The sequence below is a fragment of the Prionailurus bengalensis genome, chromosome X (assembly GCF_016509475.1).
Source record: "Prionailurus bengalensis isolate Pbe53 chromosome X, Fcat_Pben_1.1_paternal_pri, whole genome shotgun sequence".
Lineage (NCBI taxonomy): Eukaryota > Metazoa > Chordata > Mammalia > Carnivora > Felidae > Prionailurus > Prionailurus bengalensis.
Genome location: NC_057361.1, coordinates 122,004,420 through 122,017,155, shown reverse-complemented (window position 1 = coordinate 122,017,155; position 12,736 = coordinate 122,004,420).

Here is a 12,736-nt window from a genome sequence, read left to right as displayed (position 1 = left end):
ATGGTACATGCCTCTCACACACTTCGAGAGGAAACCATGGCAGAAGCTGGATCCACAAAGTAGAGGGTACCAAACACATCCCAGCTTATTTTAATGCAACTACTACTACTAATGCTTCATTTAAAAATCACCAGAGCAAATGCTAAACTACATGGGGGTTCTGGAACAATAGGTATATACTATGACTGCCCTGGACAACCGGGCATCTTATGTTTGACTCAATTTAGGAAAACCCATTACATTCACGGATAAAGTTCCTTTAAATTTGCATTGGACATGGACTGTATTTGTTTCTGATTGGGGTCCCTGTAGCCTCTCACATCCAGTAAACATGATCACTGGCTGGTCTTCTTTTTCAGAAAGACAGTTTGACAAAATAGGAAAAGACTGGTCTTAACTCTATTGCTTTCTAGCTGTGTGACCTTTGACATTTACTTAGTTTCCTCATCTGTCAATTGGGGTCAAGATACCCATCTTATAAGTAGGTTGGATTGTTTGTTGTCAACCTAGCATCATCCTCGCCACTCTCTAAAATTTCTCTGGCTCACAGGGGAGACACTTAGAGCAACATTTCACAGAATGCCTTTCTGGTGTGAGTCTGGGTTTGTAATGTTCCACTGGGAGGGACTTGTGTGAGCTTTGAAAGGCAAAAGAGGAGGAGAAGCTGGATCCTTTGCAGATGCTTCCCTCGGTTTTCATTGTCCTCCTGAGATTCCCACCCCGAAGTGCTGTAGCAGCTGACATCATCACAGTGGCCTTCGTGAGATTTCTGCGCTTTTGGATTTCTGGGAAGTGGCCTTCCTGACTTTCACTCCCTTAGTCCTGCCAAAGGTTGCAAAGGTTCTAATTCCCTGCATTCAACCTTTCTATTTAGCATACAGAGTTTCTGTTTTCCTGGTAAGCTCTAACAGATACCTGGAGTGGTTGTGAGGATGAAATCCATACTATGTGTACAGCACTCACCACAGAACCTGACAGGCATCAAGCAGATGGTCAATCCACAGTAGCTGCCTTATTGTTATAATCATTAGGAGAATGCCTTGATTTATTGTTTCTCATTTTGGTACTGGGCGAACTGGGGAGACCTCTGGACCCTCACAACTCTGCTAGTCTATCCCTGGGACTTTTCTGGAGGCTCTTAGTCTGATAGATGAGAAAAGAATTCAAGGATGGACCAGACACAGCATTTGAGTGGAACAAGTGAAGAGTTTATTAGAGAGAGTACACTCTTGAGATATGAGAGCACTGAGATCAAGGGAGGGTTGTGCCTGGGGTTTGGCTCTTTATCTTTTATTGAGAGTTGCTAACTAAGGGGAGGAATATTTAATATTTGGAAAGGAGATTTCTTTGCCAGCAGGGGTTCACACCTTTTCTCTTCTACTTGGTCAAGGATTCCGTGGCCTTCTTTGTCTTGGGCCTGTCTGGTTTGATCTGGCTTCTTGTGACTTTGTAGAGTACTGCCAGAACAGGCTGCTAACTTTCTCAATAATGGGGCTTGACCCTCCCTTTGTTGGCTCCATGCATCCTGTTAAAGCCTAACTAACTACTTACTCTAACTCTTCTGTCTCAGAACAAAAGCCCGTGTTCTATCTTTGTACCTTTGAATCGTTTCTCTGTTCAGAAGCCTCTGAAGTATGGCCATTGGTTGGAAGATGGTTTGTGCTTTCCATGGCTCCAACCTGCTCCAGTTCTGACAGTTGGCCATGGTTCTCTGTCCTGACTGCTGGACCAGGCATAGTAGGTCCAGGTAAAGAAGCTTCATAAGGATGAAGTCTGAACTTCAGAGGAGGAATGTAGAATAAGGAGAAGACAGCCTAGGGCCTTCCGCTTCATGAGCAGCTGACATAGAGAGACAGCCAGCTACCAAAGGGATGACCCCACCTTGTCCTGGTGCTAAAATCCACCTAGTTCCCCAGTACCGTTCCAGACTGATTTGTGGTAACAGTGCTCTGTCATTACAGACAGTGGATAGCACTGCCTCTACTTCTTCCCATGTATACAATTTGGGACTTAATTTTTCTCAATATTCTGATCTGTCCTCACCCGTATGGAAACTGACAGGATAAAGAGAGAGAAGAATAGTATTTTCTCTAAACTCTAACATCTTCACTTCTCCTTTCCCACCCACAAATCGCCTCTTGGAAGTATAACTGTCTTCTTTGTCTCTTGAGAACATTAAGTGAACAATGGGGATTAAGGGAATTGGCTTCTTTTAACCTGCTTTTCTGTTTCTCAAATGATGCAAGACAAATTTCTCTTGCAAGACACCCCAGGTATGTAGCATGGTCCATAGGGTGGTATCATGGTATAGTGGAGATAACATTGATATAATGAATAGGAGAGCTGAGTTCTCAATCTAGCTATGATACCTTAAACAATTCATTTCCCTTTTTTTCTGGAACTTTGGCTTCTTCATGTGTATGATAAATATGGAGTTATACAGATCTGTTGTCTTTTACCCCAAGCTCTTGCCAGATATGAAGAAGATTTCAAAGTTTTTCAGAATACTAAAAGGTAATACATCTTGCATCATGTAACACCTTCAACAGGGTTAGGGACAACATCCTGTAATCAAATACATTAATATTTCTGCAGCAAAATGTATGAATATTCACAATGAGTGAGATAGACATTATAATAGCCTAATGTGTGATCAGGTCACATCTTTGCTTTGTGGAGGAAGTAACACTTGAGCTGAGATCTGGATGACAAGATGGCACCTGCCATGTAAAGATCACGAGGAAGGTAAAGGATCAGGTAAAGGATCAAGCTAGGGCAGAAGTCAAGAGGTGAGAATGAGCTTGGCACACGTGGAACAAAGGGAAGGTCGGTGTTGCTGAAGACAGGCAAGGATGAAAGGGGCAGAAGGGAGTTAGTGAGGGAGTTAGGACTCAGATCACAGAAGGCCCTGCTGGCCTAGCTAAGGAGTCGGGATTGCGTTCTAAGTGGAGTAGGAAGATTTTTGAGGGCTTCAAGCAGGGAAATAACATAATCTAAATGAACTCTGAGCAAGTTTCCACTGACTGGCATGTGAAGAAGGGAGCTGAGCAAGGGAGCAGAGAAGCCAGGGACATTGGAGGGAAACCGGGAGCTGAAGAGGCCACGGAAAGAGTTTCAAAAAGAAGCATGTGGGCAACTGTGTTGATCGCTAGTGAGAAGTTACATCCAATGATTGATTCTCAATCAGAAACTGGTATCGGACTTGGCAGTGTGGAAAAAGTCATTGCTCTGGAAATGGTTTCATTTTTTTTTTAATTTTTTTTTCAACGTTTATTTATTTTTGGGACAGAGAGAGACAGAGCATGAACGGGGGAGGGGCAGAGAGAGAGGGAGACACAGAATCGGAAACAGGCTCCAGGCTCTGAGCCATCAGCCCAGAGCCTGACGCGGGGCTCGAACTCACGGACCGCGAGATCGTGACCTGGCTGAAGTCGGACGCTTAACCGACTGCGCCACCCAGGCGCCCCTGGAAATGGTTTCAATGGCGAAATGGAGACAGAGGGCTTGATTGGAGCACGTTGAGGAAAACATGGTCCTGCTGTTAAGGGGAGCAGAGAAGTGCAGCTGCAGTTGAAGAGATGTGGGATGAGGGACAGTGGGTGCCATACTCTGAATGTGGGGCTAGGATTGCAGGCTGGGACAAATGCTACGGATATAGAGTGAGGAGGGGGTGGAGGAAGTCACATAGCTTGACCCCCGTATCGCAAAATGTGACTAGCCACAGCTGATGGACTCCGGTCCCAACCGATGCTGCCAGGATTGCCAATAATATTTCCTCTTAGCTCCGGAGTCTGCTTGAGGCTTTCTCTTGCAAATGTACTGGGAATAACGATAATTAAAAGTGTTTGGGGAAAATGTCAATGCCTGAATACAAATGCTCCAAGCTCATCATTCCCACGAGATTACCTCTTTCCTTGGCCACTTTTTATCTGAGGTAATTTATCTGTTACTTAAGAATTTCCAAGCTTATCTTAAACCTGGCTGGTTTTCTCCTTTGCTAGTGGTTAAAAGCTCATTCTTATGAAACTGGAATAATCTGGCACTTCTCAAAATGAACAGCGGCTCAGTGGAAGCCTTCACAGTTGTTTGTGAAATAGGAAGCATCAAAGGCAGCCTGGTCTGCTTGGGTACAGTTTGAAAAGGGCAGTTCCATTTCTTACCAACTGTTTTGTCTAGCAGGGCATCCTGTAAATATTTGCCAAGTGTGTGTCCTATGCAAGACTCCGGAGAACATGCCAGTGAACCAGACTGCATGGTATTTCCTTTCAAGGATTTTTTTAGTTTACTTAGATGATTAATGATTTGTTATTATTTATGTGCCGGACATTCTGCTGAGTACTTCACTTTTGTGACCTCACTGGATCCTTCTCTGTGAGTTTGCTCCTCCTCCTATCTTTCTTCACAGACAAAACTGAGGCTCAGAGAGCCAAAATCATTTGGCCAAACACATAATTAAGAGGTGGCAGGGCTAGGATTTCAGATTCTGGAGCAGCACTGGCCAAAAGAACTTTCTGCAATGATGGGAGATGTTCTATCTTTACACTAACTCCTGTAGTGCTCATGCACTACTTAGTGCAACTGAGGAACTTCGTTTAAAATTTGAATTGAATTTCTTTACATGTAAATAGCTCCTTGTGGCTCGGGAGGCTGTACGCTTTCTTCTAAACCATGCTGGGTCACCACAAGAAAGGTGGAACCAGGATGGCCATTCCTTTGTTCTGCCAGCTTTGAGGGCACTAGTGTTCTCCAGTCCATCCCTAGAGTGTGCAAGGTAAGCTCCAGCCTCCAGCACACATAGCGACTAAGGGAAACAGTGAACACGGCCACCTAAGTACAGGCACGGGGAGGTAGTGACTGCTGATGGGCTGGCTTTGTCTCCTGCAGCTGCCCTGGTTGAGGGTCATTATGGTGGTGGACTGCCTCGGCGGGCTATGACCCAGGCTGTGATATTGCTCAGCACTCAGCATAGGTCCCCTCCCCCAGGTGCTGGCATCTGTCTCTGGGGCCTCAGCCTACAGTGCAGGGCCAGATGCACTCAAATGCCCATCCTTTACTGTCCTGAGCAACGCCCTGCATTCTTGCCTCAGAATCCTATTATGTCTTCTTAAAAGATGGGACTCACATTTTCAACATGTTTGGGTGAGGGAAGAAGGGCACGGTGGATTCTCTATCTCTGCCTATCCCTGTTTTGTTTGCTTACTGTGATTGTCTTTTGAGATATGACCAAGGTGACTTCTTGGTACCCTTCTCACTTAAAGCCCAGGGTAAAAATCTTTTTGTATTCATCTCCCTCCTTAGTTTGTCTTCAGGGAATGGAAAACATTTTTCCCAAGGTCTTCCTAGCTCTGTTTTCCATCCGGATCCTTAGAATGGAAATTTGCACATAGAAAGCAGTGCTCTGGTATGTGGGTGGTATTTTCCCCAGGCTTCCCAAGTGCTGTGTAGCTGAGCCTGGATGCTGGATGATTTTCTTGTTTTCCTTTGCCACTTGGGGCCAGAATTTTAATTTATATGGTTCTCCGTTTACCTCTATAGCATTCCTATAATTCAAAGGTAGTTTTCCTACCCTAATCTCCTTACTGATTTATTAATTTCACTCCTCTTTCCCACACCCTCAGTCTGGAAGCACACCCTCAAGTTCTGCTTGGGTGGCTGCACCCAGATACCTCCCTGACTCTGATTCATCATATATGGGTGGGGGGCAATTTCCCCTACTAGTTCTCCTTGGGGCGTGAAGCAATTTCTGCGGCTGGCTCTCACCTTTCTCACTCACTCCTTAGTATTTGAGCACAGGAAGGCTCCTGAGGCTACCTGAACACAGGAATTAGATGTGTTCTTTCAGAAGTTGGCCAACATGAGTCCTATAATTGGTCTCTAAGGTCCTACGTATTCTGAGTCAGGTTCCCAGAAGTCTCTCTAGCCTTACTTACTCCAAAGTAGAAATTGAATAGCAGCCACAGATTCCCCCCTACATACCAAGAAATATGAGGTAAATCCTGTGGTATCATTCCACGTACTTATCAGTCATGTTCTAAAATGTCATGTTGGTTTCTTTTTGCTCAGTCTGGGATTGTGCCCACAATTTAATTTGCAGGGTTTTTTTTCTATTTTTTTAACGTTTATTTATTTTTGAGACAGAGAGAGACAGAGCATGAATGGGGGAGGGTCAGAGAGAGGGAGACACAGAATCCGAAACAGGCTCCAGGCTCTGAGCTGTCAGCACAGAGCCCAACACTGGGCTGGAACTCACGGACCGTGAGATCATGACCTGAGCCGAAGTCGGCCGCTTAACCGACTGAGCCACCCAGGCACCCCTAATTTACAGGTTTTAAGAAAAACCTTTGTGTTTGGAGATTTCATGTGTGTGGTAAATAGTGACCTTGGATTTCCATACCTTTTCTAGCAGAAGTATTTCTCACAGTGAATGACTCTCAGTGCCTTTCCCTTTGTCTTAGTGGCTGAGCAACCCATCTAAACTTTCAAATTTGGTGTCTATGTGCACAGTACAGGACTTAGTAGAGCCATTAGTGCTAGAACATATGCCTGTATACAATATCCTATCACTGTCTGAACCTCTGATCACAGACCTCTCTCTCCCTCTGAAGAAGTTGGAGAGAGCCTGAGGAGGCTGAGAATCTTGTCCTGGGGACTTCTTCTTTTATTGGTTTACTGGTCTCGCCCGGATAACTTTGACTTAGATCTAGTCAGGAAAACCAATCCACTTTAGGTGTTTCAAATAGCAGGGATTTAATATGGGGAACTGGTTATAGCAATGTTGGGGTTCCCAAATAAGCAGGATGCTAGACCCAAAGCTGTTCTCTATTGTTGAAGCCATGCCAGTGGTAAGCACAAACAATAAAGAAGTGTGTTCTTCCCTCCTCCTACCTTCTAGTCTCTTGCTAGTTCTCCTCATCAGCAGAACCATCAAGGAACCAGCTGGCATGGAAATCTGGAAAATATGGTATGCAGACTCCCAGCCCCAGAATCATAGAACCAACTGTAGAAGGGTAGGCTTGGAGATCAAAGAAAATTGGGAAATAATGAATACAGTCATGAAATGGTTTGGCAAATCTGGATTGATTGTTCATAGTTATTTCTTAGAATACATTAAATTCAGGAAGATCTTTAGTTTTCTATGGTTAGTGGAATTCGACCAGTATCATGTTGAGGTCTGTGGCTTGCCATGTGCTGGGACTCTGTATATCTGATGTATTTTTTACTGAGGCTTTTGGAACTGCTATTTACCAAGGGACAGCTTCAGACATGCCTTTCCCAGATACTAGTATCTTAAGGGGGTGTATCACCTTCAAGGTCCACTGAAAGGTCATGTTATTTAAATAACCTAATACTTCAAAATACTTTTTGTCCCCACTCACTAGCAACTAAGAAAACTTGAGGCATCATTTTCAGAACATATGAAAGCAGTTTTTTCTTTGTTTTTAGTTGCCATAAACATTTGATAGGGAACAGTGTGAGACGTTTGAACTCAGGGTACAGTATATATTTTGTCATGCCTGTTCTGAATATGGCATTTTATACATACCTGTACCTTGTGTGTTATGGGCTATATATGGGCCATAAGACTCTTTTAATACGTTCTAAAAGAATAGAAAGAGTAGTTGAAAGGGAAAACCGAAGTCAGGAGTAATATTTTCTCTTTCTATAAATTGGGCCTGAGTTGGGCTTATAGTACAAAGGTTAAGATAGATCTTCAAGACCCTCAACCATTTTGGGAAAGGTCTAGAAAACTGGATAGTAGAACTTACCCCTTGAAAGCCTAGATCTATGGAAAATAATAGGATTATTTAATATTTCTACAGTGATTTGTCCTTCCCAATGTGAGAATTTTCCATCACCTCTTCTTCTAGGAAAAGGAGAGATAAAATGCAAAACATTCTATTGCACTAGCTACTGTTTATGAAGAGACAACTATGTTCCAGGAACTGTGTGAGGTTTTAAATATATTTTGTATATAATCAACAACTGTGCAAGGTAAATGTTTTGCCCTATTGTAAAGATGAGAAAATCTCCTTATGGAACTTCCTCAGACACAGGGGAAGTCTTCAGTGAAGAACCCAACAAGCAGTTCAGAGTTCTAAATCCTCACTACCCAAGGGGTGGTCTTTGGACTAGCAGCACGGATGTTATCTGAGAGCTTGTCAGAAATGTAGAATGTCTGCTCCCACTTCAGACCCACTGACTCAGAATCTACATTTCAACAATATTCCCTAGGTGAGTCATAGGCTCATGAAAGTCGGAGAAGCATGGCTCTGGGCTGATGTCAGCAACTTTTTTTTTTTTCTGTAAAAGGCTAGATAGTAAATATTTGAGGCTTTGCGGGCCATATGGTCTCTGTTGCAACCACTCAGCTCTGCCTTGTGGCATGAAAACAGCCACAGACAACGTGTAAATGAAGGGGTGTGGCCGTGTTTCAATAAAAGTGTATTACAGAAATAAGCAGTGCTGGGCTGTATGTTGCTTATAGGCTGTAGTTGGCCAAGCTGTGTCCTAGATGGACTGTAGTTTATTTTTTCCTACTATGTTAGATTGTAAACTCCTTGAGGGCCATGACTATTTTCTCTAGCACGGTCTTTGACACATAGCAGTGCTCTATGCATCCTTGGTGCTAGGTGGCTTTGCCATGAGGATAAGATGCTTCATTCATTAAAAATTCAAATGAGAGGAAAATTATGTGTGCTGGAGGCAAGGCTGTTGTTCTAACACAGGAGGCTTTACAGTGTTTGGCATTAGTCCAGTGCCATCTGTCAATCTTGCAAGCACAGAAACATGCTTAGTTAACTCACTGAGAGCAAATTCAGTCCTCAGAGCTGAACTCATAGTAACCAAGTTCATAAGACTGATGTATAAAGCCAGAATGAGCAGTTACTAATATACAATGAGAAATAATCTTCACAGGAGTGAAAATATGGAATGGCATGACCAATATATTCTTTTCCCTTAGGTTGGCACTTCTTAATCTGGCGTCTGGGGGTTCAGATGATCATAGGACATCTGAAAATGGTATGCAAAATATATGTCTATTGCATTTTTCTTGAGGGAGGGTCTATAGTTCTAGTAGATTCCTAAAGAGGTCTATGAATGATGTAAAGGTTAAGAATCACTGTAGGTACACTGACAGGAAAATCCAAATTATAATTTAAATTCCTTTCTTTATTTTTTTAATATGAAATTCATTGTCAAATTGGTTTCCATACAACATCCAGTGCTCATCCCAACAGGTACCCTCCTCAATGCCCATCACCCACCCACCCCTCCCTCCCACCCCCCATCAGCCCTCAGTTTATTCTTAGTATTTAAGAGTCTCTTATGGTTTGCCTCCTTCCCTCTCTGTAACTTTTTTTTCCCTCTTCCCCTCCCCCGTGGTCTTCTGTTAAGTTTCTCAGAATCCACATATGAGTGAAAACGTATTGTATCTGTCTTTCTCTGCCTGACTTATTTCACTTAGCATAACACTCTCCAGTTCCATCCACATTGCTACAAAAGGCCATATTTCATTCTTTCTCATTGCCAAGTAGTATTCCATTGTGTATATAAACCACAATGTCTTTATCCATTCATCAGTTGATGGACATTTAGGCTCTGAACAAATCAGGAGACTATAGATGCTGGAGAGGATGTGGAGAAATGGGAACCCTCTTGCATTGTTGGTGGGAATGTAAACTGGTGCAGCCACTCTGGAAAACAGTGTGGAGGTTCCTCAAAAAATTAAAAATAGATCTACCCTATGACCCAGCAATAGTGCTGCTAGGAATTTACCCAAGGGATACAGGAGTGCTGATGCATAGGGGCACTTGTACCCCAATGTTTATAGCAGCACTCTCAACAACAGACAAATTATGGAAAGAGCCTAAATGTCCTTTCTTTATTTTTTAATGCTTATTTTTGAGAGAGACAGTGTACAAGTGGGGGAGGGGCAGAGAGAGAGGGAGACACAGAATCCAAAGCAGGCCCCAGGCTCTGAGCTGTCAGCACAGAGCCCAACGCAGGGCTCAAACTCATGAACCACGAGATCATGATCTGAGCTGAAGTGAGACGCTTAACCAACTGGGCCACCCAGGCGCCCCTGCTTTCTTACTTTAATGAGAACTGTTAATGGTATGACAAGATAATATTTTTGAAAAATTAACCTTAGCTTATTTTTCTGGTATTTTCAACATTCCCTCTCCTCCTCATTTTGTTTGCTCCAGCTGTACCATTCTTTGCTTTAGGGGAAAGATGACAGACTAGGTTGGAGAAATTTATTCTTGGCTTTTGAGTTTCAAAAAGTCTAGCTTTGGGGAGGGTGGTGGGTGGGAAATAAGTACCAGAGCAGTAACAGTGAACACCAAATTTGGCTGTGATGAGAGTACTATTTGCCTCAGCTAAGGATTCTTCAGACTGAGGGACAGGAAGTCAGTGTGAAGCCAGAGTTTCGATTTGGGTGGGTTCTTTGAGTAAGTGGCATTATGCTTGCCTCTTTAGGTTGAGTCCTCCAGGTAGAGGAGCACAGTTGTCATTGTAAATAATTTTGGGTTATTGGAGAGCAGAGAGGACCTGCACTTTCCACTCCCTTTTCCCAGATAGAGTCCAGTGAATCAATGACACGCCAAGATAGAAATGTCTGAATGGTATGGCTAGTGGGTGGGCTTGAGACAGCCTCATAGACTGTCCAGAGTCCAGAGTCCAGTGCAGTGCAGGAGCAGCAGAATATTTATTGAGTACATGGGAGATACACAGACCTGGCACAGAGAAATGGTAAACGTGAAGAAGTCTTGTGGTCAGGGCAAGGAGGATGTGGCAGTGATCTGTGTGGACAGAGGGAGGACCAAAAGCCAGTTGGAAATGAAGATGGCTCAGTGGATGTGAGTGAGGAACATGAGACCAAGGACAAGACTGAACCAATCATGCTATTATGTTCTCAGCAATTTAGCAACTCAGGAGAAAGGGATGCAGCCAAGATTAAATACTCCCACCTGGGATTCAAAATAGCAATTAATCATAGCTATGGAAAAAAGTAAAGTCAATTATTTTTTTTTTTACCATACTTCTGAGTTTGTGGATAGTAATTGATACCTGTCACCTGTCACAGCGTATACTTCGAGTACCTTAAGTCTGTAGAAGTACATATTCTTTTTTATTAACTCAGTGATTCACATCCCTGGTCGCATATTAGAATAACCTGGGGAGTTTTTAAAATCCTCATCCCAGGTCATTTTGCAGATTAAACTAGATAATTTTGCAGATTAAATTAGAATCTCTGGGGTAGGACCGAGACATCTGTATTTTTTTAAAGTTCCCAAGGCAATTCCAATTTGCAAACAAGGTTGAGAATGGCAGCTATAGGCCAGTCTCCAGGGGAAGTAGACCAGAATCAGAAAGTTACATGGTGAGAATGGAACCAAAACCTAGTGGATGAGTTATGTGAATTGAATGAATAATGCTTTCAGGCATTCATGTTCACTGCAAGGGTGGCCTGGATGGCCTTGTTGATGGGGTTAGAAAGTCTTAGCTTGTGACAGAGTTTGGATGATCCAGCTAACATTTGCCTCACCTACTCTTTTTTATTAATGTTTATTTTTATTTTATTTTTTGAGAGATACACAAAGAGAGAAACAAGCGGGGGAAGGGCAGAGAGAGAGGGAGAGAGAATCCCAATGCTTGTGGGCCTGAAACAGGGCTTGATCTCATGAATCATGAGATCATGACCTGAGCTGAAATCAAGAGTCGGACACTCAACCTACTGAGCCACTCAGGCGCCCCTGCCTCACCTACTCTTAATGTCTTCCTGATTTCCTAGGTAACCAAGTCCTCTTCTGACTAACACATTCTTTAGTCATGTTAACGGGTTCATTCTGGTTATTGTACAGTCCTGCAGGCTTGGGAGGTCTTCTGTATTGTAAAGGTGATTGCATATCCCTGCTGTGATTCATTATGTTTTGATTTTAAAGTTTAACTCAGAGGGTAGCCTTATTTTCCCCATTTCTAAGTTCTTAGGGGTGTTTTACTACAATTCTACCCTATCCCGGTCCTGACAGCGGTCACATCACAAACCATATTATCTCTTCACAAAGACTGTTAATAAATAATGTTGCCAAATGCACATCTGTCACTGATTTAAAAGGAGATTCTCATGAACAATTTCTTTGAAAACATTGTTCAAATATCATGGCAGACATTCTCCTGTTGTGTTAGATAACGGAGATGTAGAAATAGCTTGCAAGCATGACCATGTAATCTTACATCAAATCATCTGGAGCAGTGTTCTTAAATGCCAAGCAGATGAATTTGCCAGCAAGCATTTATTGAGCACCCATTTTCTGTCAAAGACTGTACTTGTGAAAACAAAAATAAGAAACCTGGTCCCTTGCTGAAGAATGACTGGATGTAGTCTACAACCTATCTGGGCACCATGTTTATTTCAGCATGTACATTGTAATCACTTATGAATCTGGCAAAATGCCTGCATTTTGAAAGAGCTAATGATGAGTTTTGATGATACCATAAGGTTTGTTACATCACACACACACAGCCATTCTTTTTGTCCAAGCCTGGCTAATATGACACAAAGTCATAGGTGATGCTTTTTTCTATATATTCTTTTAACGTTTATTATTGAGAAACAGAGCATGAGCATGGGAGGGGTAGAGAGAAGAGGAGACACAGAATCTGAAGCAGGCTCCTGGATCTGAGCTGTCAGCACGGAGCCCAACGCAGGCCTTGAACTCACAAACTGAGA